The 6,375-nt window shown below is 40.2% G+C and overlaps 1 pseudogene; it reads right to left on the bottom strand.

Moving 5' to 3' along the window:
- Positions 1 to 2,642: 2,642 nt before the first annotated feature.
- Positions 2,643 to 5,389, bottom strand: LOC112608246 (annotated as a pseudogene).
- Between the last annotated feature and the right edge of the window lie 986 nt (positions 5,390 to 6,375).

Below are 6,375 nucleotides of genomic sequence, written 5' to 3'. Positions count from 1 at the left end.
AAGTATAAGTTTATTACAGTAGATTCTATGAAGATATTTGAAAGGGTGTTTGCTCTGCTCCCTCTTTGCCATTCTAAACATTATATGGTGATGGAGACCACTTGATTTTGTCTTATACATTATATCATCAGTACCTCTAAGAATGGGTATATATTGGCCATCCCCTATGAAGTCCCCAAATACTACTGTTGCCATTTTGCATTCCAGAGATTTTCAAGGCAAGTTATCTTCTGGTCTACCTCATACAATCTTTGATAGACAAAAATTCCTTAATACACAAAAGGACAAGCAGTATTGGTAGAGAAAACAGAGATTCCAACTCGCTAAAATCTGACTAAATCTTGTCTAAAATAAAATTCTCAAATCTTAACTCATGAATTTTGCAGTCTCTTTGGGAGATGAATCATCCACTTTTGAAATATCAAGAGTGTAATATTACATATGATAAAATACTAGTAGCAAATATAGGGAAATTATATGTAGTAACTGTTAAGACATTAGGATCACAGGATAGTATAGAGAAGACAGAAGTCTGTCTGGCTTGAATAACCTTTAAAGGTTTTATTTACTTTCGTGATACCTGATGACAGTGCAGGGGCAAGCTAGCTTTTTCTTAAGCTTGAACAAAAGTAACCTATGCGAAGCTTCTCCAGATGTTATCATACATTGTCTTCCCAGACTTCTCAAAATTCTATCCTTTCTCCTTACCATTACCTCCCATGTCCTGTAATAAGGTCTTCAGTAAAGTATGGCTGGAAGAGGCTAGGGATTCTTGTCTTTATGTTATACTTCATGATCTACAATACTGCCAGTACATTCATTAGAATTTGAATATCTTCCACTTTTTTAGTTTCCCAGATGCTCTATATTTTAAGAATAACATTGAAACTTAAGGATCCCAAGAACCAAAAAACATGAGGAAGGGAGAGGGGCAGGACAAGTGCTTTGTCTTACAGCATGGTGCCCTGGAATTTGGTGTAAATATTAGACTTTTGCAAAGCTTCCTTAACATTAATTTTCCTCAGACTTGCATAATATAAATTCACAGTAATGCTCCCCCATTTTTATTCTGAATGGTTCCTGGGAGTTGTCATTTACTTCTGGACCCCAAATTGGGATCCTCACTGAATCCTACTGAAGGGTTCTGGCTGGAGCCCTTAATAGCTTCTAGTCATTAAAAAGTTGAGTAGGGCAGCCCCTCCCAAGGCCATCATCTCTTTTATAAATCTTGACTGCTAACTGACTGATCTCATTGATTCCTAATTTGAGCAGATACCACATAATTGGATGCTTCAATATGTTCTTTCATTAACCCTTTTGTCCGTTAATTTTTTTTTTTTTTTTTTGAGACAGAGTCTCGCTCTGTCGCCCAGGCTGGAGTGCAGTGGTGCAATCTCGGCTCACTACAAGCTCCACCTCCTGGGTTCACGCCATTCTCTTGCCTCAACCTCCCGAGTAGCTGGGACTATAGGAGCCCGCCACCACACCTGGCTAATTTTTTGTATTTTTAGTAGAGACGGGGTTTCACCATATTAGCCAGGATGGTCTCAATCTCCTGACATCGTGATCCACTTACCTCGGCCTCCCAAAGTGCTGGGATTACAGGCGTGAGCCACCATGCCGGGCCTGTCCATTAATATTCTTATCCAGCACCAGATGATCTGGATCTTCCATGGCTCTTCCAGAATGTGCTGTACTTTTTCCATAATTTATCAAGGTTGGTCTCTGGTCACTGCATGTGTGAGGACACTGAAAGGGAGATTGTTCTTCTGGATAGGCCTCATGTGAATTCAGTTCTCTAGGATGGTGGTTGATAACTAAGTTTGAGGAGCTGGATCACACAATCCAGTCTTGTCGAATAAAAGGGAACTTAAAACTCAGTGGGGTTAGGTGATTTAAACAGTCACTCTATATATTAAAAGTAGAATCCATAAAAGCTAGGCAAAGGTATGACCATTGAAAGGCATCTAAATCCAAACGTAAATACAACAATTTTATTGGTGTAAGAGATTTGCCACTTCAAATTATTTTTTTCTTATTAGGTTTATGTGTTGAGTTTCTGAGCTGGATCCTTAGGAAATAACTCATCAGAAAAAAAGTTGTATGTCCAAAATTGTTCACTGAACCATGATTCAAAAATAGCAACACTTTTTAAACAACCCAATGTTCAATAAGAGAGGAATGGTTAAACAATTGATAATGCACCTCAATGACAGATTAATCATTTTCTTTTTTTTCTTTTTTAAAAAATATCAACCAAAATTTATTTAATTAAGGATAAAATTACTTTTGCATTTGTCTACAACCACAGTAAATACAGTTCTTGGCATAAAGACACAGTCTTTACAATTTAAAGCCTCCCTACCTACAAGATTACATATATAAAACTCCCATTATTGTTATATAATAGTGTATTAGTTAATAAAATTAAAGTAGCTATACTATCTAGAATAAAATAAAATGGAAATAATTTACTCATAAGATTCATATTTAAATCATCTTTATTTAGAAAACACTATCCTGAGAATTATAATTCCATTAAGCTTCAATGTGAGCAAAAGTGTAATCACTTAAGTAACAGCAGTTACTTAAACTGAAAAAGAGATCAGTCAAAATTACTTTTGAAGAGAGCAAAAATATTGTCAGGTTTCTTGCTGTGGTTCTGGATGTTCTGTAGCAGGCTCATTTGAAGGCAGAATCAACCCTGAAGGGAACTCAGTTCTACCTTCAGAATGTGGGGGTTAGGGGGAAAATCCAGGTCTTGGCGGGAGGTAAGGAGGAAAACCCCTCGGTGTAGATATTTCTCATTGCAAATGGAGCATGTGGTGGACCTGGGAAATCCTTTGGGGAAAATAATCTCGAGAAGCTCCAAACATGGTTCCTGGAGGAGGTAGGGGGGATGAGGTCCTCTTCTCATGAATGGGCCCCTTGTATTCCCTGGAAACAATGGACCTCTGATTGGAGCAAGAGGTGGAGGAAAAAAGCAAGGGCCAGTTGCTTCATTTTCAGCAGGGAGAGATGAATCAGACACATTTAAATTACCAAGGTCATCTTTTGTATCATTTCTACTGGATTCCATTTCTGAAAGCATTGACCCATTCATTTCATCCAAAGAAGTCATATTAAAACTTGTGAATTCTGCTGGTCCAGACAGTGTGCCAGAATTAGAATAAAATCTGTCTTGCCTTTGAGGAGGAATAGCTGAATCAGGATATGATTGTCCTGGTGGAGGAGACATCATCCCACGGTCCTGTTCCCATGGAGGTGACAGGGACCCAGTGTCAAAAGAAGCCCTATGACGATTGGTTAACCTATCACATCTTGATTCTCTTCTTTCATTGATAATCTGATGGTCCGGAGGATTCCCTGGACCTCTTGAGCCTCTTCCTCCTCCCCGTGGAAGCAAAGATGAGAGTCTGAGTGGACCCTCCAACAAGGTTGGAGAATAGAGAAAAACTCTTGTTTTGAATGAAGGCCGACCCAATGTTGAGGGACCATATGGGGAATGCTCTCTGCCAAATGCTGTATTTGGAACATCAAGGGCATAAGAATCTTTTTCTGAAAGTTCAAATTTAAACTCTGTTTCAGTTAATATTTGTCTGTTGTGAGCATTTTCTTTCCTTAAATCATTGAAGTTTCTTTCAGCAGTCCAAGCTGCCAATCAATTATTATGTGCTTTTTTTTTTTTGAGACAGAGTCTTGCTCTATCTCCCAGGCTGGAGTGCAGTGGTGCAATCTCGGCTCACTGCAAGCTCTGCCTCCCAGGGTCACACCATTCTCCTGCCTCAGCCTCCCGAGTAGCTGGGACTACAGGCGCCCTCCACCACGCCTGGCTAATTTTTTGTATTTTTAGTAGAGATGGGGTTTCACCATGTTAGCCAGGATGGTCTCGATCTCCTGACCTCATGATCCGCCCGCCTCTGCCTCCCAAAGTGCTGGGATTACAGGCGTGAGCCACCATGGCCGGCCTTATGTGCTTTTTTTATTGTGGGAAATAATCCATCCTTGATAAGAATGAATAGTTCTCTCCAATTCTTCTTCAAGATCTTTGGCTTGCTTTCTATAGATCCAGCTTTTCAGAACAGCTCTTCGCTTACATAGATCCAGCTCTTCAGTGGCATGGCTGATCTTTTCCTGCACTTTAGAAAGTTTCTCTTCCTTCTCTAACCGGTAATTTTCCTCTACTGCTAATTTCCTGTGGAGTTTCATTTCATTTTCTTGATATAATTCAATCATTACTTTAGGTTTTTGTTGAAGCTTCTGATTCTCACTTTCAAAATGTGTGTTTTCTGACTGCAAAGATGCTTGTTCAGTCTGAAGATTTTTAATATGCTCTGTAAGCTCTTCCTTTGTTTTATCAACTTCAGATAACTGACTATAAATTTGGTTTCTTTCTCCTTCTAAGGTTTTTAAAGAAGCATTTAACTTAGCAGCATGAATCAGTTTCTTCAAAGCTCCTTTTGGAGGATTAACTAAGTAAGCACCATTTTCTGATTCACTGTTCATTTCTAATTCCAAGTTATCATCTTCCGCTATGTCTTCTCCAAGCATAGCAGCCTGATCTTTCATCTTTAGCAAGCGCTCAGAGTCTTGATGTGATTTTCTTTATCATTTAGAACTTGTTCTGTGTGTACTTTGGAGTCTTCAAATGTTATTTTCTGTTTATTAAGTTCACTCACTTGCTCTTTCCATGCCTCAGCTTCTTGCAAAAGCTGTTTCTGGTTTTCCTGAAGTTGAGAATTTTCATTCAAAGCATCTTTTACTGCTATCTTCAGTCATTCTTCATTCATTTGAAATATGGTGAAGTTCATTTTGGCTTCAGCTACTTGTGATTTGAGGGATTTTGACTCATCTTTTAGAGACTGTATCCTTTTGGAAATATCCACCATCAATTCACCTTGTTCGGAATGTTTAGATTTCTCTTACCTCTTTCTAGACGGAGTATTTCACCCTCAAGTTCAGAATTGGACCTGTTTAGCTTTTCACAGGTTGCCTCCAAACTTTGTGCTTCTGCTGCCTCCTTCTCAAAACTGGCATCCTTTAAAGATGACTCTACTTCATAGCCTTCATACTCTTTTCCAACAAGCCTACATTTTTCAAGCAGTTTACATTTTTCTTCAATTAGTCCAGAAAGCATTACAGCAAACTTTTTCTCTCTTCCCACATAAAGCCGACTCCTAACTGATCTAAAACTTCTCCACAAAAAAAACAGAACAGCAAAGAATCCAACAACAGCTGCACATATCAACAACTCCCATGGAAAACCATAAGGATTAGAGTCTAGTCTCATACTTTCGGGCAGTGCTGCCACAACCCTGCCTAGCTCCTCCAGGACCAGCCCCAAATACGGCTGAGGGGTAGCCCCAGGCTCCTCCATAGCACAAAGGCTTCTCTGGCAGTTGCCAAAGTAAACTTGGCCTGTCAGGGGCCACAATAAGCCGCAGAGAACACTGCAGCCTTCAGTCTGGAACCCGAATCCGCAGGCAGCAAACAGAGCGGACCATTGCCAAGCCGCCTGCCGGGGGAGCTGGGACACTGGCAACCAAAAGTCTCACAGGCCCACGTTGCTCACCCTGGCCCCTCTGTTACACTTTACATCCTGAGGCAGCGTCTTTTATTATTATACTTTAAGTTCTGGGGTACATGTGCAGAATGTGCAGGTTTGTTACCTAGGTATACACATTGCATTGTGGTTTGCTGCACCCATCAACCCATCACCTACATGAGGCATTTCTTCTAATGCTATCCCTCTCCTATCCCCCAACCCCCCAACAGGCCCTGGAGTGTGATGTTCCCCTCCTTGTGTCCAAGTGTTCTCATTGTTCAACTCCCACTTATGGGTGAGAACATGTGGTGTGTGGTTTTCTGTTCTTGTGATATTTTGCTGAGAATGATGATTTATTGATTTGTGTATGTTGAACCAGCCTTGCATCCCAGCGATGAAGCTGACTTGATCCTGGTGGATAAGCTTTTTGATGTGCTGCTGGACTCATTTTCACATCGATGTTCATCAGGGATATTGGCCTGAAATTTTCTAAATTTTCTTGTTTTTGTTGTGTGTCTGCCAGGTTTTGGTATCAGGATGACGCTGGCCTCATACAATGAGTTAGGGAGGAGTCTCTCTTTTTCTATTGAAATAGTTTCAGAAGGAATGGTACCATCTCCTCTTTGTACCTCTGATAGAATTTGGCTGTGAATCCATCTGGTCCTGGACTTTTTTTTTTTTTTTTCCCGGTAGGCTATTAATTACTGCCTCAATTTCAGAACTTGTTATTGGTCTCTTCAGGGATTCGACTCCTTCCTGGTTTAGACTTGGGAGGGTGTATGTGTCCAGGAATTTATCCATTTCTTCTAAATTTTCTAGTTTATTTGTGT

This window comes from Theropithecus gelada, chromosome 15 (genome assembly GCF_003255815.1).
Source record: "Theropithecus gelada isolate Dixy chromosome 15, Tgel_1.0, whole genome shotgun sequence".
Classification (NCBI taxonomy): Eukaryota; Metazoa; Chordata; class Mammalia; order Primates; family Cercopithecidae; genus Theropithecus; species Theropithecus gelada.
Note: the sequence above shows the minus strand (reverse complement) of the source record. Positions and strands in the feature narration are given on the sequence as shown.